At 39.7% G+C, this 24,524-nt stretch overlaps 1 protein-coding gene across 4 annotated transcripts in view; it reads right to left on the bottom strand.

Annotated features, from left to right (window-relative positions):
• Window positions 1–9,224, bottom strand: part of LOC114653261 (E3 ubiquitin-protein ligase RNF138-like) — a 35,246-nt gene extending 26,022 nt beyond the window's left edge. Inside the window, exons 1-2 of one of the 4 annotated variants that reach the window (XM_051929157.1) lie at window positions 9,159–9,224; window positions 7,785–7,858 (exon numbers count right to left, since the gene is read on the bottom strand). The gene's annotated coding sequence lies outside the window, so the exon portion shown is untranslated. The remainder of the gene's footprint in view (window positions 1–7,784; window positions 7,859–9,158) is intronic. The other 3 variants (XM_051929158.1, XM_051929159.1, XM_051929160.1) reach the window with 3 other exon arrangements.
• Between the last annotated feature and the right edge of the window lie 15,300 nt (window positions 9,225–24,524).

Here is a 24,524-nt window from a genome sequence, read left to right as displayed (position 1 = left end):
CCCGTGTCTGCGTGGGTTTCCTCCCACAGTCCAAAGACATGCAGATTAGGTGGATTGGCGATTCTAAATTGGCCCTAGTGTGTGCTTGGTGTGTGGGTGTGCTTATGTGTGTCCTGCGGTGGGTTGGCACCCTGCCTAGGATTGTTTCCTGCCTTGTGCCCTGTGTTGGCTGGGATTGGCTCCAGCAGACCCCCGTGACCCTGTGTTCGGATTCAGCGGGTTGGAAAATGGATGGATGGATGGATAATGCATCAGGAGAAGACCACTTTCTAATGCACTGTGCGATTCCATTTTCAGCTTTTAGCTTTGTATTAATATTTTTTTTCAAAGGACTTATCTATAACCCGATGACAGTAAGTAAAACTGTGGAAATTAATTAAAGTTCAATACTTTGTTTAAATAATTGAGGCTGAACTCTTATACTCCGGTTTTAGGTGTTTCACTGTTTTTTCTCTTCTGGCCAACTGCAATGCTTTTTATTTTTTTTGATTTCAGGCCAACATTCACAATAATATTTTAGTCCTGTAATTTGTGCAAAATTAAACTATGAAAACTAAAGTTATTTCAAAAAATGTGCACATCCTATACAAGAATATATAAACTACATACCTCATGAAACAAAGACCCACAAATGCCCACTAATGGCGTCCCCCAGAAGTCTCCCTCAGATGCTTTGCTAGCAAGCCCTAAAGTTAAAACCAAATGCATTAAATAAAAGAGCAAACATATCACAGAAATTATTATAATATCTGATAAAAGAGTGACATCATACAGGAGGACGTGCGGAGCGATTGTGATTTCTGGGCCTTTCACTGTCATGCCTGAGGTGTTTTAACAGGCAGGAACAAGGAAATGAATAAAACTCTGCATTAAAAACCCCTTTGTCATGAACATCGTCGATTTCTGTTAGCTAGTCGTTTTTTTTTTTTACAGTTCAAAGGATAGCTACCAAAAAACGTTTAATTTGAAAGATTTATGAAATCACCTATGATATAAAACACATTTCAAGAGGATTGTAAAGTAACCGCAGTGAAGATTAATGTGTACGTTACACTAGCTAAGTTTCCATCCAGTTTTTTGCGACGTTTTGTTATCGACAAACAGAATATACGTAAAAAAAATGTGCGAAATTTGCTGTCTCCAGCCTGTTTCCATCAAGCTGGCTTTTTATCGATAAAATGGGTGTGCATGATGACGTCACCCCCCCCCCCCCCAAAACGAACTGTCGCATAACTTTTGTTGTATCGCGAAAAAAATCTGCCCTTGAGCCGTTTCCATACATAATTTTGTGTATGTCGCAAATTATCTACCTTTTGTTTTCCACGTTACACCCCCTCCACTAAACAAAGAAATGGAGAGATTATTCAGACAGTTTTTTGAAATTTGCCAGCTTACTGTTATTTCAGTTTCACAAATAATTGGAATTGTACATAATATCCGAAGACGACAGCAGAATGAAGCAGTTGCTTGTCTGATAGCCCTAGAGCTCGAAGAAAGTACCCCAGTGCGACGAAACCCACGGGTATGGGAGAGACGACGGAATAAGACCTTCTGGGAGGAGGTGGTGGAGAGACACTTAACAGAAAATCTCTGGCTGCAACATTTTAGAATGACACGGCCGACGTTTGAGATGTTGTGTGGATTCATCAGTCCTGATGTTGCGCCCATCACAGGTTGCCACCGACCACCGGTTCCAACCCAAAAGCGGATTGCCATCGCCCTTTACAAGCTGGCAACCTGTGCCGAGTATAGAGTAGTTGGAGAAACTTTCGGGGTTAGTAAAACTACCGTCCATCGATGTGTATATGCTGTGTGCACCGCTATTAAAGAAAAAATAATGCGGCGTTATATCAGACTTCCGACTGTAGCGGAGGCCAATGAAATTGCATACCGCAATTCCTTGGTGCATCTTGTGCCACAGATTTACGGTGCGCTGGATGGCACGCATGTGCCTATTCTTCCCCCGACGGAAGGCTACCGCGATTACATTAATCGCAAAGGGTGGCCATCTATTGTTCTCCAGGCCCTTGTTGATGACAGGTGCATGATACGAGACATTTGCGTTGGCACTCCTGGAAGTGCCCATGATGCAGCTGTGTTTGCAGCATCGGATCTGTACAGGTGAGCCTACCTTTCAACATCCCTTCTCAGTGCGATAACAACTGAATTAACCTGCTTCCCTTAAGGTTTTTAATTAAAACTGAAATTTGAATTAATACAAAATAACGACGTTTAATCAAAAAAAAACTCTCTTCATCAGACCATGCGAACCGCTCCGCCATTCTCGTTTTGATTGCACGTGATGAAAATGTGACACATTTATTTGCGTTAAAGCCCTTTTTTCCGACAAAAAGTGTTTCCAATGTAGTTTTTGCGACATCTGAAGTATCGATATGGAATTTATGCGCTAAAGTTAAACGGAAAAATATTATGTCGACATGTACAACATTTTATCGATAATTAGCATTTCCATCAGCTATATCGGTAAAAAAATTTGAAGCGCTAAATATTTTTTCGCAAAAACTCCTTGGATGGAAACCTGAGAATCAATGAAGAGCCGAACATATATGTTTACTGATGACCCTACACCACAGGTGTTGAACTCCGGTCCTGGAGGGCCGCAGTCGCTGCAGTTTTCATTCTATCCTTCTTCTTCATTTGTGACCAGTTTTTGCTGCTAATTAACTTCTTTTGTCTTAGTTTTAATTAACTTGACTCAGACCCCTTAGTTGTCTCTTTTTCATTAATTAGCAGCCAAACAATAACGAGACACAAAACAAGCCGCCACATGACCAGCTCACCTGTGCCCAGCACATAATATCTGAAAATAACAAAAGGTGATGGTCTCAGTAAGGCTGATCTCTCAGGTCACCAAAACATCTTGACGGTGTTCTTAGAAAAAACAGAAAATCAACAGATTAGAAATGTCTGCTGTGGTGGATGGCCGGCGAGAGTTTCCGGCCCTCACCCCCAGGCCGCCAGGAGGAGCTCTCCCGACAGCATGGACGTGCCCCAAATTCCAGCAGGGCCTCATGGAGTTTGTAGTTTTTATGCACAGCCCTGCTGGATACCTTGGGGACCACCAGGAGTCGCTGTAGGGAGGCTCGTGGACTCTTATGTGCCCTATAACCTGGAAGTACGTCCTGGTCACATGAACAGGAGAGATGACGTACTTTCAGGTTGAAGAAAAGGACTTTTACCCTGACCCAGAAGTAATAAGGACTTATGGACTATTGGGCAGAAACACCTCCGGGTCAGGGAGTATAAAAGGACTCTGGGAAAGCCCAGACACTGAGCTGAGCTGGGAGGTAGGGTGGCTAAGTGTCTGGGAGCGGAGGAGAGAGTATTGTGATTAGTTTGTTTATTGTATGAATAGTGTGGAGTGGAGGGTGCTTTGTGCACGCGATTATTATTTAATAAATAATAATAGTACTTTTACCTGGTGTTTGGAGAGGTACCTGAGGGTTCAAGAGGACGCTAAACTCCTCTACTGCTACACTGCCATGGCAGAATGAGAGCAGCAACAAGCTGTGGAATTAAATAATGAGTTTAATTAACAGCAAGAATCAGCTTTTCATTAAGAGACTGGTTGGAGGGAAATTGGTTGGAGTTTAAAATCCCAATTTAGCTGGTCATATGTCGTCGGCTTGTTTCACATCTCATTTCTGTTTAGCTCTCATTTAATGAAGAAAGGAGTAAATTCAGAGGACTGAATCCTTAAAAACAGGGCTATTAAAATGAAGGGAAAATGAGTTAATTAGCAATGAAACTGGTCAATGATTAGGAAAAGGGTTAGAATGAAAACCTGCAGCCACTGCGGCCCTCCAGGCCTGGAGTTCGACACCCCTGCCCTACACCCTTGAATGGGATTAGGTGGCTCTGGTAAATGGAGGAATGTTTAAGAACATGAAGGTGATGAGGAGATCAATCAGTTAGTGTGTGGACATTGTCTTGGAACCTGCCAAGTCTTTGGACAAAGCATTTAATTTACTGGTTGGTCATTACATCTCTGTCCTTGGTAGTGACCAAAAGAAAGAGACCTCACATAAAAGGGGCTGAAATGAGATTCCTGAACAATTTTGCTGGGCTCACTGTCCACGGTGGTGTGACAGGTTCCACAATGGTGTAGGACTGACCCAGAGGAGCCAGTTGAGGTGATCTGGGCATGTAGTAAGGATGATCTAAAGAGGTGTATACGGTACAAAAAAAACCAGCAAACCCTGGAGAAACTTGAGTCTCTCAACTGGCCCTGGGAGTTTGTGGGGAGAACACTGGCCTGCTTATTCTGACACGGTCTGTTGCTGCCACAACCTTCATCAAGATAGGTGTAGACTAAAAGAATAAATGAAACAATGGCCAGATGGTCACACCATTACACAATAAAAATAACAAGCAAATGTGTAGCAAGTATTGGTGGCCAGTGACCAAGCGTGTTAGATTTAACTTGAACAGCTCACGAGAAGGATTTAGGAGTCACAGTTGACTCAACACTATAAACATGCAGAAAGAGTTCAGACGCCATTAAGATTGTGAGGTTATATAGCGCCTTGATGTGTGGATTCTGAGTCCGAGGAGGTACTGCTCCAGCTTTATAACACACTGGTGAGGCCTCATCTGGAGTACTGTGGGCAGTTTTGGTCTCCTGGCTACAAAAAGGACATAGCAGAGCTTGAAAAGGTCCAGAGAAGAGCGACTAGGCTGACTGAGGGGCTACCGGGGGTGAGTTAGGAGGAAAGATTAAAAGAGCTGAGCCTTTACAGTTAAAGCAAAAGAAGATGAAGAGGTGACATGATTGAAGTGTTTAAAATTATGAAGGGTATTAGTACAGTGGATCGAGACGGTGACTTTAAAATGAGTTCATCAAGAACACGGGGACACAGTTGGAAACTTGTTGGGGTAAATTTCACACAAACATTAGGAAGTTTTTCTTCACTCAGAGAACCATAAATACATGGAAAACAATGACCAAATAGTGTTAGAATGTTAGACTTTAGGGACGTTCAGAACTTGACTTGTGTTATTTTAGAAACGGACTGGCTGAAGGGCCTGTTCTCCTCCAGATTGTTCTGATGTTCTAACTCTGTGAAAAGTGTCTGTGCATCGAAAGAGCAAAAACAACTTAAAAAGATAAAGGAGTGCACTTGCAGTGGATTCCTCCTTAGAAACTATTTTGGGTTTCATTAAAAGTGAAACAAGTTTAAAGTGAACAAAACAGAAAACCCAGAAGAAGATTTCCATTTCTTAAAATTAATTTGAAAATGGTGATCCTCCTTAAGATTTTCAGAACGTGTATGATTAAAACAAATGAATTTGAGTTGAAAAAAAAAGCTGAGCATGTAGTGAGGTCCTTCTGTGACAGCGGTGCTCTTTTCTGCCATAACCACACATCACAAAGCTGCTCAAATGAATTTCAGAATAAGAGCTGGAAATTATTACCAGCATAGTGGCAAAGAGCAATTGAGAATAGTGAAGACGATTTACAGAATTTTAAAAATAATTTTACAATCATTTTGGACATAATAAAGTGTTTTGTTGATGAGAAGACCAGTTTTATTAAGGGCACATTCATAACATTATAATAGTGACTACATTATTATTGATCTTTACGATATCCGATCCCACTAGAGTTACGCTGCCCATCTTTCACATACACACTCGGCTCAGCTGTAAATCCAGTTTTATGAATTTATTGAAGATTATGTACTGAACTGTTCAATACACCTAGGCCACCGTCAGCAGCATGTGGCAAGTGACACTTTACAATGAATCCAGAGCTTTTACAATAGTAACATACAGTAGACAAGTTGTCTCCAGTTTAACAAATGTTAAATAAACCACTGAGCTCACTGGATATGTACTCCCAGTTCATTCATTAAAACATTGTGAATTTCCCCTTGGGATTAATAAAGTATCTATCTATCTATCTATCTATCTATCTATCTATCTATCTATCTATCTATCTATCTATCTATCTATCTATCTATTATATAGTGCCTTATCTATCTATCTATCTATCTATCATCTATTATATAGTGCCTTATCTATCTATCTATCTATCTATCTATCTATCTATCTATCTATCTATCTATTATATAGTGCCTTATCTATCTATCTATCTATCTATCTATCTATCTATCTATCTATCTATCTATCTATCTATCATATAGTGCCTTATCTATCTATCTATCTATCTATCTATCTATCTATCTATCTATCTATCTATCTATCTATCTATCTATCTATCATATAGTGCCTTATCTATCTATCTATCTATCTATCTATCTATCTATCTATCTATCTATTATATAGTGCCTTATCTATCTATCTATCTATCTATCTATCTATCTATCTATCTATCTATCTATCTATTATATAGTGCCTTATCTATCTATCTATCTATCTATCTATCTATCTATCTATTATATAGTGCCTTATCTATCTATCTATCTATTATATAGTGCCTTATCTATCTATCTATCTATCTATCTATCTATCTATCTATCTATTATATAGTGCCTTATCTATCTATCTATCTATCTATTATATAGTGCCTTATCTATCTATCTATCTATCTATCTATCTATCTATCTATCTATCTATCTATCTATCTATCTATCTATCATATAGTGCCTTATCTATCTATCTATCTATCTATCTATCTATCTATCTATCTATCTATCTATCTATCTATTCTATTATATAGTGCCTTATCTATCTATCTATCTATCTATCTATCTATCTATCTATCTATCTATCTATCTATCTATCTATCTATCTGTCTATTATATAGTGCCTTATCTATCTATCTATCTATCTATTATATAGTGCCTTATCTATCTAGCTATCTATCTGTCTATTATATAGTGCCTTATCTATCTAGCTATCTATCTATTATATAGTGCCTTATCTATCTATCTATCTATCTATCTATCTATCTATCTATCTATCTATCTATCTATCTATCTATCTATCATATAGTGCCTTATCTATCTATCTATCTATCTATCTATCTATCTATCTATCTATCTATCTATTATATAGTGCCTTATCTATCTATCTATCTATCTATCTATCTATCTATCTATCTATCTATCTATCTATTATATAGTGCCTTATCTATCTATCTATCTATCTATCTATCTATCTATCTATCTATCTATCTATCTATCTATCTATCTATCTATCTATCTATCTATCTATCTATCTATCTATCTATTATATAGTGCCTTATCTATCTATCTATCTATCTATCTATCTATCTATCTATCTATCTATCTATCTATCTATCTATCTATCTATCTATCTATCTATTATATAGTGCCTTATCTATCTAGCTATCTATCTGTCTATTATATAGTGCCTTATCTATCTATCTATCTATCTATCTATTATATAGTGCCTTATCTATCTATCTATCTATCTATCTATCTATCTATCTATCTATCTATCTATCTATCTATCTATCTATCTATCTATCTATCTATCTATTATATAGTGCCCTATCTATCTATCTATCTATCTATCTATCTATCTATCTATCTATCTATCTATCTATCTATCTATCTATCTATCTATCTATCTATCTATCTCCCATTTTGTGCTAAGCTGTTGTGCGCTGCTGGCCTGGTCGCTGAGTGTTACGCCTGCTTGTGGGCGCCTGCTGCAGTAATGTTGTTAACCCTGAATAGTTCACAGCTGCCTGCATTCTGCCCCGAAGTGCCCGACATGGGCCTGGCCAGTCTGGCACCACCCCACACCTCGTATCTACTTGCGAATTTACTTACTTACACAGAAGCAGCTGCTGGTTTGTTCAGATGAACAGTGGAGTAGCAACTTCATAAAGTAATCTGCTGCCTTTCTGTGAAAAGAAAAAAAAAACCAAGCTATGTAAATTCAGTTTCTATTAATCCTTGCTAGACAGGATAAACAACAGGACGGCCTTCAGTTTGTTCACATGCTGTAAGGCAGGGAGGCACTCTTGTGTGTTTGTGTATGCAGCGCTGTATTTGGCGGAGTCGCTGCCTCCCTCGTAGCTCCTCAGTGGTTGCTCATCTCCTTTCTAATTATTTGGTGGCTCTAAATCAGCCCTTTAATGGAGTGGTGCCCTTCTCCAGTGTTGCTGGGATCGTCTCTTACGCTCGTGACCCTGGCCAACTGACCATGACAGTTAGGAGATGGAGGGAGTTACTGCACTTATAATATTCTGTTGTGGTTTAGTATTCAGAACTGGTTACCATTAAACAGCCACTTGTATTATTTTTTCACTATGACAGGGCCATATAACGGAGTACAACAGAGCAGTCCACCTTGAGAGGCAGCCCCATTTTTTCTAAAATTATAAATGATAATCTTGTTAGTGTTTTATTTTCTGTCCAGCTCAATCAATGGAATGACACCTGACAACTTCTAGTGAAACTTTTACAGCATTTTGTTAACACAAGATAAACAATAGTAGATGTAATACATCTGTCAGAAGTTAATTCTGTTGAACCCTGGTGTGTTATTTTTAAATTCCTTCTCAGAAATAGATCTGCCAGAACTCCAGAGAGTCATTTCTTAATGAGCACACAGCCAAGCAGAACAGTCTGTTTAAAAATACAGGGCTGATTTGCCAAGTGCTCACTAGGGCATGTAAAAGAAAACACTTTCAGGTGTAGACGACTTCCACTACGTACTAATACTGCTGTATCCAAAAACACAATGGCGTTTGAAGGCTGTGATCAGGTCTGAACAACTGCTGGGCCGATGCTGCTGACTAGTGGGCTGAGGCAGCGCTACAGTGAAAAATAGGACGTGCCCAGCCAAAGGCTCTGTGGACATTACATACATCTTCACCGCTGGATGAAAAAGCTTATAAAGTTAATACAAACCTACGTTCAAAGCTGTAGAAACATATTACTAGTTATCCTGCCCAAATACCACTGAAATATTCTGTGCTTTCCTATCCATCCTTTTCCCTAAACCTGCTCAATCCTACAATTGATAATTTCTATAACACTAGGACCTTAGTGTTCATGACGGTAGGAAAATATGATCTGTTACACTCCATTATATTCACAATATGCCCCCAGTGTTAACTCATTCCCAGATTATACAGTCTATGATGAATACAGAAATAAAAGGTACATTCAATTAAAAATAACTTTTTGTGACATTACCTATTTTTTGATAAAGATAAATTCTGCGCAATCTGCCAGTTTCTGTTCCAGTAGTAAATGTGCAACAGGAAGACACCCTGAGTGGAGAGGAACTTACAGTTTTTAAATTATTAGTTGAAGACGGTATTTTAAAAAAAAATCTCCAGTGTCTTAGCCAAATAAACATGTTATAATAAATAGAACACTGCATTAATGTTGGACTGATCAAATAACACCACATTGTTTTTATTACTATTATGGCATCTAATAAATGTGCTGTTATTTGTGTAGCATTACGATGTCCCATAATCCCTTGTTGAATATGCAAATAAGCAAAACATGAGGCTGTTTTGAGTCAGATAGACAGATAAATAAAGAGGTAAATAATGGATAAGGCACTATGTGATAGATAGATAGATAGATAGATAGATAGATAGATAGATAGATAGATAGATAGATAGATAGATAGATAGATAGATAGATAATGGATAAGGCACTATGTGATAGATAGATAGATAGATAGATAGATAGATAGATAGATAGATAGATAGATAGATAGATAGTACTTTGTTTGACCCAAAGGGGAAATTTATAAAAACAAATTGCCATATTTGTGAAGAAGCCCAAGTTGCAGTGTTGCTGAGTAATTCATGGCCTTGTGAGTTAGAGAGGACGGGCAGCACGGCTCATAATAGTCCTCGGTTTTGTCTTCATTCTCTTGTCTGTTACGATTTCCAGCAGGCCGAGTGTGTGTTTCCATAACTGAGCCTGCCCTTTTAGTGGGCTTCTCTTGAAGTGATGTTACCAGCCCAGCCCACCCACCACTCTGCCCCACAGAGTTCTTAAACCTGTAAAGGATGTTGTTACTCACATGAAGGGACTGTAGTCTCCTGCTCTGCCCTTTCTTATATACAGTGGCCTCCATAATGTTGGATATACAAAGACATATTTTTCCTTGATTTACCCCTCTGCTCCATATTTTAAAATTACAAATCCAACAATTCAGATGTGATTAAAGTGCGCTTTACAGGTATTTGCGTACATTTTGGTCACACCCTGCACAAATGACGACACTTTTTTCACACAGCCCCCCCATTCCAGGGCACGGTAATGTTTGTGATTCCTCAGGTGGGTTTCATTGCTTCAGCCCTGTATTTATTACAACCTCAGATCAGAATTCGATGAGGTGCAAATGATGAGAAGAGCATTAGAGAGGATCTTGTCCTATTTCACCTTTAGACAATTGGTTTAGTTTGCTTTTTGTTGTTTTATTCTATTTACATTCACTTATTTGGCCGACACTTTTATCCAAAGTGTTTGAGTGGTTTACATTTCTCTTGTTTTTCTTGCTCAGGGTCACACCGAGTCAGTAGCAGGGTTTGCAGTCCCAGACCTTACACACTTTGACACACTTCCTGCATCAGGAGGCCTCTGAAGGCTCTACATGCCTAAGAGCCTGGAAAGGGATTTAAAAAGGCGTCCATACAACTGGAAATCAACATTTACACTGTCCAGAAAATCATCTATAGACGGAGAAGGAAATGACACCTTTTTGTTTTTTACTAAAAAGATTACAATATGCAAATATGTATATATAATTACAATATGCCTGATAAGAAGGGGCCCGAGTTGCCTCAAAAGCTTGCATATTGTAATCTTTTTAGTTAGCCAGTAAAAGGGGTCATTGTGCTCGACTTCTCACTAGGTGGGCTGTTGTAAGGTGTAGCAGTTTGCCGTCGATGCTTTGTAGCTGTGGATTTGTCCATCCGCTCTGAGCCTGTACTTTGTGGCTGGTGCCATACAAACATTAACTGAATTTCCAACTCTGAACTGGCCCTGTAATGGTGGTGCTGGTCTTTCCTTAAACACTGCATATGCTACGCTCCCCCCTTGAACATGAGTGGACCTCAAGTAATAAATGCAGGCCAGTGTTACGTGCTGTTAAGCACACAATCACGTGCACAAGTCCATATGGACTAAGCAAGGGGGCTCACAGGACCGGCTCTCCACACCACCAGTTCTACTTGCAAGTGTTGTGTTTCAAGTCCTTATTTTGTGTCCTTTGTGTTCAGTTTTATTTTGTCCGATTTATTTGCTTTGTTCCTTGTTTTTTTTTTAATTTTTGCTGTATTACTGTTCCCTTTACTGTGGGCCTTGTGTGTTTTTGGGTGGGCCACCTGCCAATCACCACCCGGATCTGCCCTCTGCCTGATATATCTGAGGGTCTCCCACACTTCCTGGCAGTTCTTTTCAAATGCACGTAGGACTGGCGATTTGTTGTAAATTTGATGGCCTTTTTTGCTGCTTTTTCAACTTTCTGCTCTGCTCTTTGACCTGCTGTTGTAATCGGTATTGGGACTTGTTTGATTTGGACTGCCTTCTTGTTACAGGCAACTCCATTTTGTTTTTCTGTTCTACAGAACTTCAGTGGATTGAAGTCCTATTTTGTGGACAATAAACCTTTTACTTTCTAAAGATTCAGTGCTTGCTCTCCTTACCTGTACAGTACTAGCCAGAGTTTGATGCTGATATCCCCCTCTAGTGAGCATTATTGGAAGTGTTTGGGACTCCGTGCTCCGCAACTCTTTATCTCTTGAGACTCGTAGTTCAGGACAGCACAGACCATTGCCAGGCATTTTTACAAGGCTGCTGTCCATGAGATAAGAACAAAAACAGAAGCCATTGTCAGAGCCAGGGAGACCAAAGATCTGTCAGCAAATCCAAATCACTGGACCTGCTCAAAGTTCACTAACTATTGTTACATTCAAAACCCAAACAATTCCTGTTTCTTTCACCAAACCCAAGACATAATCCTCAATTCTAAATTGAGAGAACGCTGCAGAATTTCAAACGTTAAAATTCAAAAACGAAACTCAGTCAGTCAGTCAGTAAGTCAGTCAGTCAGTCAGTCTGTCTCCAACCTGCTATATCCTAACACAGGGTCACGGGGGTCTGCTGGAGCCAATCCCAGCCAACACAGGGCTCGAGGCAGGAACAAATCCCCGGGCAGGGCGCCAGCCCACCGCAGAATGAAAGGAAGTGTTCATGATTTCGCAGCAGTGTTTTATCAACAATATAAAACAACAGTACTAGGAAATAACAAAAAGGAAAATAAGATAAAAATGAAGCACAGCCAAAACAATGCAGGCTCAGAGCAGTTCTCACACTTTTTATTCAATGGATTTTCAATCTTAATGCAGCATGCAATGACAACTGCTGCCATTTAATTATTATGTGGGTTCCTAAGTGAGATTTGCAATCACGAATTCAGAAGATGAACCCGACAGATCAGACTGTATGGGCGAAGCAGCACATGGGCCTGTTTAGCCTTATGGGGGGGGCGCCTGGCGTTGCACGGCTCTCTTAAGGTGATTCACTCAAGAAGTACATGTTTGCAGGTTTAATAGATTTTTGCTGTAATTATTCTTCATTTTCAATCAAATTCATGACATATTCAAAGACGTATTAAATAGTATTCTATGGGTAATCCTTTTTCTGCAAGGAAATTTGTGGATTTGAATAGTTTGTCTGTATTTGAAACTAGACCGAGGAACAAACAAGACAAGCTATAAAAAAATCAAGCATTATGCCTCTCTTATCTCTGCCATTCTCTTTTCATCAGTCTGTTTCTTTGCTTATTTAGAAATGTCTTTGTACCTTTAGGGAGACTTCCTTCTGTAGGTATTAAGTTTCTTTTTGCTTGTTAAAAACATCTGTTTTTCCCTCAGTACAGTATGTTGTTCTCTCCATGAATTCATCTCAGTATTTCTACTTAGAAGGTATCGGCAGGAAATACTGGGACAACTTAGCTCTTTGTTAAATAGAAGAACCTGCCAGGGCGAATGATCTCCTCTTGTTTGTCAGTGTTCTGTTTTATTTATTATGGGCTGACACCACACAATGTGATTTATTTTATCTCTTTTAGGTCTCTTCCCATACTGCTTGAACACGGTGCATGTTTGGTTGGTTCAGTTTCATAACGTCCTTCCAATGGATGATGGCGGGGAGTAAGCACAGCTTTCCTCCTGTGCAGGTGACTACTTGTATTTAAATGTTTACCAAAGTATGTGTTTCTAATTTTAACTTAAATGTTTGTCAGCTGTTATTTCTATAATTATTCTAATTCCATTGATGAGAAGACCTTCATCTTGACTGCTGCCTGTACTTTTTCATTTATCAAGTCTGCTAACTGTTCCCAGTTGCTCCACACTTTGCCTTCAGCCCATTCCTTTCCATATATTGCTCTGCTTTTTTCTGTTGACAGATACAACTTAATTTTCCCCCAAGGGGAAATTTGGCATATGGAAAGCAAATGACATTACTATTCTCCTCAAGACATTTCCATTAAATTATTCAATCAAATCATCTGACTTGCTAAAAACCTGCAATAATACTTGTTTTAAATCTGGGATGCCATTCCCTCTTTCGATGTAAGATTTCGCCATTTTGCTCCTGGATGCATAGCAGTACTTGAAGCTGTACAGTAGACAACAACCACATGCATCCAAGGACCTGTAATTACATGTCCTACTGTAACAGACTCCGAGAATGAGACCTGTTTAGTCTGTGCAGAGGGACCTGTGTGGGGACCTAATCAGGTGTTCACAATCCTCAAAGGCATCGATAAAGTAGATCCAGCAGGATTCTTTCAACTTAACGGTGAATCACGCACTCAAGAACATCAGAGGAAATTACGGGGATGTGCCTTTAGGACTGACGCCAGGAAACACTTCTTTACACAAAGAGTACTGAGATGTAGGATTACAGCGGAAACCTTGACAACATTTAAAAAAATGTGGATGAGATACTGGGCCAGTTTAGTTATTAGGTAAACAAACAGGCCTGATGAACTGAACGGTCTCCTCGTTTGTCAAATTTCTTAAGTTCTTTCAAATAATCTCTCAAGTGATGTCATCAGAAAAAAATAAGATAGTAAACAGTATCTGAAAACATTAGTTTTCATAATATTACTGTCTCTCTATTATAAAAGGAAATCCTGAGACGAGACTTACTTGGAGATGATTTCAATTCCTGTGAGAGATAATTTCAGGTCCCGCCCTCCTCTCAAACATTTACAACCACGCTCGCCGTCCACTCACTTCTCATTTGTGTGACTGCTATTGTCAGACACAGTTCCTGCACTCTCAGCTCCAAACGGGGTTGGAAATAAAAGACAAAGAGTAGAAGACAAAGCAGAACATCGTAAAGAGGTTCAAAAACGTTGGCGTGATACACATGCAGAGCAGGTTAGAGATTATGAAAGTACTAAAATTCAAAAGTCTCAAGAAACTGATAGTAAAGATCGCATTAGCGCTAACAAATGGAAATTATTACTCGGTGAAATAACGCAACAGCGAAAAGAGATTGGATATATTGTTCAGATTTAAACTTTAAGCCAGAGACTTGTAGATCGTCTAATTCGTGTTGCCATCAGGGAAAAGTAGTGTTTCTTCCCAATGAAGAGGCCTATCTGCAAGAATTAAAAGATTTGTTTTTTGGTGAAAGTGAAATCCACATACACGAGTGTCAGGGACGTGAAGTGGCTGGTACTTGCACCTGCCCAGGAGTTGGCGAGCGAATTGAGCAGGGGGCAGAGCCCCCTAGTTTTAATAAAATGAAACTTTTTTTTTAACTCAGTTTTTTTTTCCAAGTTAGCTCTTTTGCATTTCCTTTTGATCGTTCTAAGTCTTCATGCTTTCTCTATGTCTTGGTACAGTACAGCTGACGTTATATCTCATTTGTTGTACTGTATCGGTTATCTATTAAAAGATTACTAACAACACTCACTTCATAACATTCCTTGATTGCAAAGGCAAAGTGAACTTGTTTGACTTGGAATCCATGACCTCCAAAGAGGACTTTTGTTATAAATACCGTTAGAAAATTGTTTGAAACTAAGTGGTTGGTAACAGCACCCTTTTGAGCGTCAGAGATGTGTGCGTGGATATGTGCTTACTTGTCTTCAATAACCTGGCAAAGCTGTCACACACCCATCAATCACAACTCGATTCTTCGATTTTATAATATAACAATTATAGTCATCTAGCTCAGGGGTCTGTAGAGTCGGTCCTGGGGGGCTGTAGTAGCTGCAGGTTTTTGCTCCAACACGAATGCTTACTTAGAAAAACATTCTTATCAGTAAGAGATCTAATGAGATGTTATGGTGTGTCCCTGTTTTCATTCTGTCATGTCACATCATTCTTACATTGTGGATTTTTTTCCTTTAGTAGGATATCATCCAAATGGTTTATGGTCTGAAGCGGATGACTAATTCTCAGTTTTTTCCTCTTCAGTTTCCTTCCAAATATTTTATTAGACCTGATAGTACACGATGAATATGCACAGGTGAAAATGGAGAACTGCTGGTCCCTTTATGTCCATCTTAATGCTGATAAGGAGCAAATAAAACAGTGAATGGAGCTGTTTAGGACTCAAATCAGCAATTCACAGTTCAACAGCAATAACTGACTTCTCATTTAGAAACAAAGATCTGCATCCACTACGACCCCCCAGGACTGGCTTTGCAGACCCCTAATCAAGTTATTTGTTTGAAAACATTATTCAGAAATATTATTACACAGGTGGCTAAAAAAGTAGTCTATTTATAAATGTAATGTGGAAAAAAAATTGTGTTATTGGTAATTGTCATAATGTGTGATCATATAATAAACACATTAAAATTGTGTTAAATTAACAGGCAATAATGTGGTGTAACAAAACCACTTGTTTTAGGTCTTAATAATTAAAATAAGTCTTTGTGTGGTGAAATTAATTACCCAGTGTGTTACAATGCAGATGGAATAACTCATTTGGCTAGAATTAAACTTACCCTGGAAATTAAGTCTAAATTGTTTGAGTCATTTACATGGAATTTTCACACATAATTGAATTAAATCTTTAAATTCAAATAAAAAGTTTAAAATTACCACACATGATAATAGGATGTGACCACAGCCAACAATAATAAAATACTCTAAAATGTACAGACGTGATGCTTATTAAGTAACACTCAGAAACAAAATCTTCTGTATAACCAGCAAGCCCGCGATTCTCGAAAGAATCGCAAATCCAAGAATGGCAGTCACTTTCTGTTCCCTCCGATACTTGGAGGGATGAAATATCATGGAGGGTGGGTGCGTCCTGGGAAAGTTCATTTAATTAAATAAACATATTTGTACTAAAGCGGTTTCTTTGTGTGGGTGCCTTTGTTCATTGTTTTTATCCATACCGGCTCGTTTACAGGTCGTAGCCATACGGGCTCGTGTTTGTATTACTAATCGTTGAGCTCCTTCCATTTGGAGCCGTGACTCCTAGCCTCCGTGTATTGTTTTTATCCATGCGGTCTCGTCTTTGTTGTTCTGTGGCTGTGTCGTTACGTTGAAGTTGTTTACTGTTAGGAAGCATACTCCAACTTACACACACTGATTGCTGGCACAGTGGATTAGAGCAGGTGTAGTTTACAGGTCGTGGGGTTTGGGCGCCACGCACTGACTCTGGGAACTACGGGCTCGGTTTTTATCCTTTCAGGCTTGTTTTTGTATTTCCGTTAGTTGAGCTGTTTCTTTTTGGAGCCGTGACTTCTTTGCTTCTGGTGTTTGTGAAGCGCGTTGTAGGAGCCTCCATTTATTGTTTTTATCCATGCGGTCTCGTTTTTGTTTCTCTGTGGCTGTGTCGTTAGGTACAACTCTTACTTTTAATACTGAATTTCCGTTATGTGATTCAAATATGCCACACAGACTGCTGGCACAGTGGATTAGAGCAGGTTTAGTTCACAGGTTGTGTTGTTTGGGCGCCACCTACTGACTCTGGGAAGCCGCTGGGTTTGCTCTGAGGCGCAGTGCGCATGCGGTGCGTCCGCCGTCCGTGCATAAATTAAACCGTGGTTTAGTAATATAGATAAGATGCCTTTCAGGGCAGCTTACCATAGTTTGGAAATTCGTATTCTTCATTTAAAATAATTACGCATTTAGATTTTTGAAGGTCCCCAGGTTGTAATTTTTATCATATTGCTACAGAGAGTCACTAGTTCCAGTTGTGTCCTTTTATCTCCTTTTTTGAATTTTCTTTTCATTGCAGCAATAAGCTCTAGTTTTGCATGACCATCCACTTGGGAGTGTTTCTCTGTTGTGGCCCTGTGACACATCAAATGTACCCTTTCATAAAAGTAACCCATAGGCACCTGCGCAGATCACACCCCACCCATATCAACCAGGACTCATATTTTTCTTTTAAAAGCTTTTTATTTAGGTGTGATTGGACAGATTTATAATCATGAGGGTCAAAGTTGAGTTAGGGGAGTGTGCTAGAAGGCCGACTGCTGTCAGCGCCTGTACTGTCTGACATTTTCTTTTTTTTCACCTAAGCGAGCAGGGCCCTAGGGTGTGTCAGTCTGATGAAAGATCCAGCCATGACAATTGTGGACAAATATTTTGATTATCATGCTCCTGATGTGAAATTCAACTGACCCTTGAAATTACAAATGCAGAAATAAAAGTGGGCACTAATTTGTGTCTAGGACTGTGAAACTGCTGTACTTTACGTAACTAATGATTTGTTTATGGAGGCAGACTTTGGCTAAACCAGTTTATTAATTATTTTAGACCTTGGTGTAAGAATGGAGGACATTCTGGGTATCTCAGGCACTTCCCTCCAGCTGTTTAAATCCTGTCTGACTAATTGATAGGGAAGCGTTGGTTAGTCTTGGTAACTGCAGGTCCAGCTCACAGGCGGCCACACAAGGAGTTCTGTCCTCAGCCCTCTGCTGTTCTGTATCTACAGTCTTCCCCTTGGCCATATTATTCATAGCTTTGGACTGGGTTATCATTCTATGTGGATGACACCCAGATCTATTTCTGTGTTAATAGTGAACATTTCCCAGAGTTTACTCAGCTCACGGCTTGATTCAGTAAAATGAAAACCTGGATGGAACAGAACTCTCTAAAAATAAACAACCAAACTGAAATCATGCTAACTGACACTACAGCTCCTCTTAAGAAAATAAGCTACTTCTGAGTCCTCTTGGTGACAATATCATCAGACCTTCTCTTTCTGCCATTTCAGTTTCCTCCATTCCTTATTCTACCCACATAAATCATATTAAGAAACTTTCTTACATCCACCTCCGTAACATATTCTGTTTACTCATTCCTCTCCTTTTCTTATGCTGACAAACCTGTCCATTATTTTATTGCACAATACATGAAATATCACAAACAAGAGGAGAACATTCAGTCCGTCAAGCTTTTTTGTGTAGCTAGTAGCTAATCTGTCCCAATAACTCATCCAGACACTTGTTAAAGGTTCCCAAGGTTTCTGCCTCGACTAAATGTCTCGGTAGTTTGTTCCAGATTCCCTTAACCTTTTGTGTAAAGAAGAGCTTCCTAGACTTTGGCCTTAAATGTCCTACCCCTGAATTTCCACTGGTGTCCTTGACAGTGCTGGGCAGTAAGACATTACTCAGTAACACATTATTGTAATTTTATTACTTTCCCCAGTAACAAGTCATGTAAGGGATTACAATTTCAAAAACAGTAATAATATAACAGTTATTAATCCAATTAACACTGTATTTCCAGAACACAATTTTTTTGGTCTAATGTAGGTTATTTTATTATGTTATGCACGCAGCAGACTCAACAATGACAGAGGATAAGGAAGAACTAGAAGTACTGTCATTTTTTTGAGCTTCTCTCAGTCAAAGTTGCAAAGAGCATTGTCGTTCGTGTAAACTTTGTTTTGGTAGTAAAGCTCTTTCAACTGCAAAAAACACAACAGCATCTGACATGGCAGGACGGCACCAATGTGAAACTTGTGGAACAAGATGCTGGCGCCCGCTAACAGGGAGGCTTTTATGGCCAGTGATGCATGCACTCCAGATAAACAAACACAACTGGATTTCAGAGCAGGACACTCTGGTGGAGAGAAGTTAAGTGGACGGGATTTGAATAAGCTCGTCACTGAGGATACTGTAGGAGAGATGTTACCTATTTTAACTGCCGAGTCACCATCATTTTGACGCATTACTGTGAAAATACCCATGAAGAGCAATGTTATACCGCCACAGACAACGTTTGCTGACTACCTTGATAGAGAATATGCAAAGATGGAATCTAATTTGAAAGCCATTCTTGGAGAGGTAGACAAAAGCTTTCTGGGTGTGACACTTCGCTAGATCAGCAGATCCACTTTGGAGCACAACAAGGCTACCATAACATGTAAGAGAATCAGAGTTTGGACACATTTGATGTTAATGGAGCAGAGATAACACAAATTCATTCACTGTAAGGACTGCTTGGCAAAGTTGTAGCCACTGTGACATACAATGTGCCAAATTTTGCCGAGGCATTTAAAATATATCAGCCTGTGAATCCAGAGTCTGATTCTGGACTGGAAGACATAGATGAGGATGTCCCTTTTACAGATCTCACAGAAGCCCTCTCCACTGAGACTGATGGTCAGTTTACTCTTCCCCTACATTACAGGGGTGTGCATCACATACAATTAAACTAATTTCCACCACTGATGTTGAGAAATACTTATCTTCCAGTGCAGACGCCACAGCTGTGTATTGGAGTATTGCAAAATGCACACCTCTTTGAACAAAGGTAAGTCGAACATGTGGAGGAAGTCAGCCGTAGAAAGCTACTGGTGCCATCACCCACAAGATGGAATTTCTTTTATAAGGCAGTTTCCAGAATCACTGAAATGCCTGTGAACGAGCTGAACAGCCTCTTATCTCAAACTAGGAATGAAGTGCCTCAATGACATGGAGGACCAATTCCTGCAGGAGTTCTGTACCGTCACGAAGCCATTTACAGCAGCACTGCACATGTTATGGGACTTTATTAAAAACCCGCGAAGTGCTGATGACAAGGATGCTTGGCTTGAAAGACACTCTCTCAAGAATGACAGCTGGCTTTCCAAATGTCATAGTGAAGGTATGGCTGTATTCCTAATCCTCTTATCATTTAGCAAATGTATTCAGGCAGATTTGTTGCATTGCACCTTTCATGACAGAAGGAACAGACCATACTGAAATGTTTGTTTTTAAAGCAGTCGGCACAATTATCAAAAAAATAGTAATCAAAATAATAATAATTGTCATCAAAGCAACAGAAGATTAAAACAAATAAAAGGGTCAATAAATAGCCTAAGCATTAAGTTAAATCTTCCATCATGGGAAGAAGGGTGGTTTAAGTCTATGATGGCATGCATAAAAAACAATTCAAATAACAAATTAAACTAGAATAAATGACCAAATTCTATTTTTCAGGCCATCCACACTCATTTTGCTGATGTACTGGATAGCAAAGATGCACTTCTGGGAGCTGACAGTTGCCCGAAGTGCAGACTCCGATGACTGAGAGATAACTTGAGAGAGAGCTTGCAAGGGAGCTTCTGACAGCAGAGTGTCACATGATTGCTCCTGCAGGGAGGTCTGCCTCTGTGTCATCAGCCAGCCATGATGAAAAGGACTTTTTTTGCTTTTAAGACAGAGCCTGAGGACAGCTTCTCGGCAGAAAAAGAAGTTATGGACTAAGTGAGGTCATGAGGTTAAGATGATACTTTGAACAAATCCTCAAATACCAAAAACATGTACATTAAGTACAACACTCCAATCCCTTCAAGCACATCTGTGGAGCGGCTTTTCAGTTTAGGAAGTTTAATGCTCACCCCAAGAAGGCACAGATTATCTGATAGGAGGTTTGAGAAGCTTGCGTTAACAACATACAATCATTGTTTCACTCCTGAACATTGGAACCATATTTAATATGTCGGACAATGGTAACAAAATTGGAGTCTGGGTATGATATCAGCCTAAATATGAAGTAATGCTTATTGTTTTGAAAATGTTTGGTAAAACCATTAAACTCCTTTCTATTGTAAGAATACTTAAGTTAAAACGTCGGGAGAAACTGCTACAATGTTTGTGGTTCTGCAGTTTGATTGTTGATTCCTCCTCTACAAGGTTAATTATTCCAATAAAGTGGATTTATTTTTAAAAGAATCTAATTGTATGACCCTGTTATGGGGGGGGGGGGGGGGTGTCAAAAGTAATATACAGGTAATGGATATTGTAACTAATTATTTTTGGTACTAAGCAAAAAGTAAATCATTACACTTCCTGAGTAACTTGTCCAACAGTGGTCCTTGAGTATGCGATTCACCCTTCTGCTGAAAAAATTCTACTGGCTCAACTTTAACAATGCCTGAAAAATTTTGAGGATTTTGAAGACCTGAATTAGGTCTCCACATGTTCTCCTCAACCTTAGACCAAGGAGGTTTGATTGTCCAGGGGCCTCATGTATAAACGGTGCGTACGCACAGAAATGTTGTGCAAGAACGTTTCCACATTCAAATCGTGATGTATAAAACCTGCACTTGGCATAAAGCCACGCACTTTTCCACGGTACCTCATACCCTGTCATACGCAGGTTCTCCACTCGGTTTTGCAGACTGGCGGCACCCAACGTCAAAGCAGTTCTACTGTTCCTGTGTGGTTACCCTTTGTTAGATCCACATCCACGACGGCGGCTTTATCAAATACACTGAAATTAACCGCATATAGTTCATAAATTTAATGCATCTGATTGTAATTAACCTGTAACAATATAATGGTCCACAGAATGGTCAAACTATTCTAAATACCATAACTGCTTTAGCGTTGTTACTCTCACTGCGCTGCCTTCTTCTTCTGTCAGCTGCTCCCATTAGGGGCTGCCACAGCAGATCATCTTTTTCCATATTACTCTCACTGCACCACTCAGAGTATTTATATCACTGTGTCTGAGTGTGAATCACAGATCTACAGCAATTGGAAAGAGAATTATCGGTATACAGCATCAAGCACTCGCTGCCTCAGCCATTCGCTATTTGGACTGCTCTCATCCAGCCAACGCTTCACAGCCTTTCCTGTTCGGACCTCGCGGTTCACAAACAGTTTCATCCCAAGAACTATACACGCACTCAATCAGTCCATCAAGTGCTCCTTGTAAAACTGTTTGCACTTGCAAGTTACCGTGAGGTAATTGTACTTATGATACAGTTATAATATTGCACAACCTGAGCCACTTTATAAAGCGCATATTTACATACGATGACAATATCATTTTTAAGATGAAATGCAGCAAAATATGTTGATTATATTATACAGATAAAACTTTAACTACACGGTGCCGCAGCGCTAGCGAGCTTGAGCTTCGTTCACAGTTTGTTCCTGCCTCGCGCTGTTTTCATGCTGTGGCTGGCGCGACACTGGAATGATAGATGGATAGAATAATTAAACATTACGAAGATATTTCGATGTTCCTTAAAAGTTTTGAAGAATCAGCGTTCTAACCTTACAGATGGCTTAACATCTATTACAGAGCTGTTTGTGTGGCGATTGGGTATTTGGAGAAAGAAAAGTAAGGATAGGAATTGGGGGTTAGTACGCTTGAAAAAGACAGTACTTCTGTAATAAAGCATTTCATCGAAGATCGCGCATGGCACAGCAAGCATGTTGTGTAAGACATGAACAATCACTGTGCCACCGTGTTCCCATGTTTAATAACATGCTTTAACTCCTATCATGAAAATGATATCACGTATACTTCTCAGTATTTTAATTATTCAGAGAGCTGTAATATTACGAACGTAATGGATTCTGTGTCCTGTCGGAGGAAGAGCACGTAGTGATTCAGGGACCTAGAGCACATAGAAGAGCAAATACACAATAAAGCATTTAATGTGCTACTTTAGCTACAATGGGATTTGAGAAACTAGTAAATTAAACGATTTTAAGATGAAGTTTATGATGTTCTACTTTAATGACAAAATAAACTACGTGATTATAGTGGAAATTTCGAGATTAAAGTTGACATTTTGTGCTTTTTTCACACTGTGTGCCTTTTTTTTTCACTGTACCCTAATAAGCTTTCATATGACACTCAGACGGTAGACTACGAGTCGCCTTTCCACGCCGACTTTGATATATGACAACTTTTTTATTTCGGGCACTGTGCGACTTTGTGAACTTGAGCTTTCGAGTTTCTCCAACACGCTATGTCACTTGATCAACTTCCTTTTGTTGCTTATATAACTGTTTAAACCAACAAATAGTACTTTTTCCTTTGCCTCCATTTGGTATTCGCTGAAATTCTTCTATTTTTCCTCATACTTTTGCCATTGCCTTTTCACAGAACGCTGGGCTCAAGGGCTATTTATATTGATTTGCATATTCAAAGAGGCGTAATTCTGGGAGGAGTTGGGGCGGGACAGCAAGCGCGTGCACGTGTGTTTATTTCCACGCTGAGCGGGATTTATGTAGCGGAAGAACGCGTAAGTTGGCGAACGCACAGATTCCTGCATCTGGATTTTTCTGTGCGTAACCACATTTCGGCTTTTGTGCTTACGTCATGTTATAGTGCGAATTCTACGCACAGCGTTATGCGTGAGGCCCCAGCTCTGTCAGAGTAGGACAGGTCATTCAGTTTCAGTCATTCATCCAAATTCAAGTGTTGCTATGTGTTTATTGTAGCCTATATAACCTAACGTTTTAGTTTCCTTTTTCAATTGCTTCGGAGCATGAAAATGTTTTGTCACCATAAACCCTGCAATCTTTTTCAGAGGTACAGTGCAAACGGAAAGTATTCCCAGCGCATCACTTTTTCCACATTTTGTTATGTTACAACCTTATTCCAAATGGATTAAATTCATTTTTTTCCTCAGAATTCTACACACAACACCCCATAATGACAACGTGAAAAAAGTTTACTTGAGGTTTTTGCAAATTTATTGAAAATAAAAAAACTGAGAAATCACATGTACATAAGTATTCACAGCCTTTGCTCAATACTTTGTCGATGCACCTTTGGCAGCAATTACAGCCTCAAGTCTTTTTGAATATGATGCCACAAGCTTGGCACACCTATCCTTGGCCAGTTTCGCCCATTCCTCTTTGCAGCACCTCTCAAGCTCCATCAGGTTGGATGGGAAGTGTCGGTGCACAGCCATTTTAAGATCTCTCCAGAGATGTTCAATCAGATTCAAGTCTGGGCTCTGGCTGGGCCACTCAAGGACATTCACAGAGTTGTCCTGAAGCCTCTCCTTTGATATCTTGGCTGTGTGCTTAGGGTCGTTGTCCTGCTGAAAGATGAACCGTTGGCCCAGTCTGAGGTCAAGAGCGCTCTGGAGCAGGTTTTCATCCAGGATGTCTCTGTACATTGCTGCAGTCATCTTTCCCTTTATCCTGACTAGTCTCCCAGTCCCTGCCACTGAAAAACATCCCCACAGCATGATGCTGCCACCACCATGCTTCACTGTAGGGATGGTATTGGCCTGGTGATGAGCGGTGCCTGGTTTCCTCCAAACGTGACGCCTGGCATTCACACCAAACAGTTCAATCTT

The sequence above is a fragment of the Erpetoichthys calabaricus genome, chromosome 6 (genome assembly GCF_900747795.2).
Source record: "Erpetoichthys calabaricus chromosome 6, fErpCal1.3, whole genome shotgun sequence".
In the NCBI taxonomy this organism is placed as follows: Eukaryota; Metazoa; Chordata; class Cladistia; order Polypteriformes; family Polypteridae; genus Erpetoichthys; species Erpetoichthys calabaricus.
This window is presented reverse-complemented; position numbering and strand designations above follow the sequence as displayed.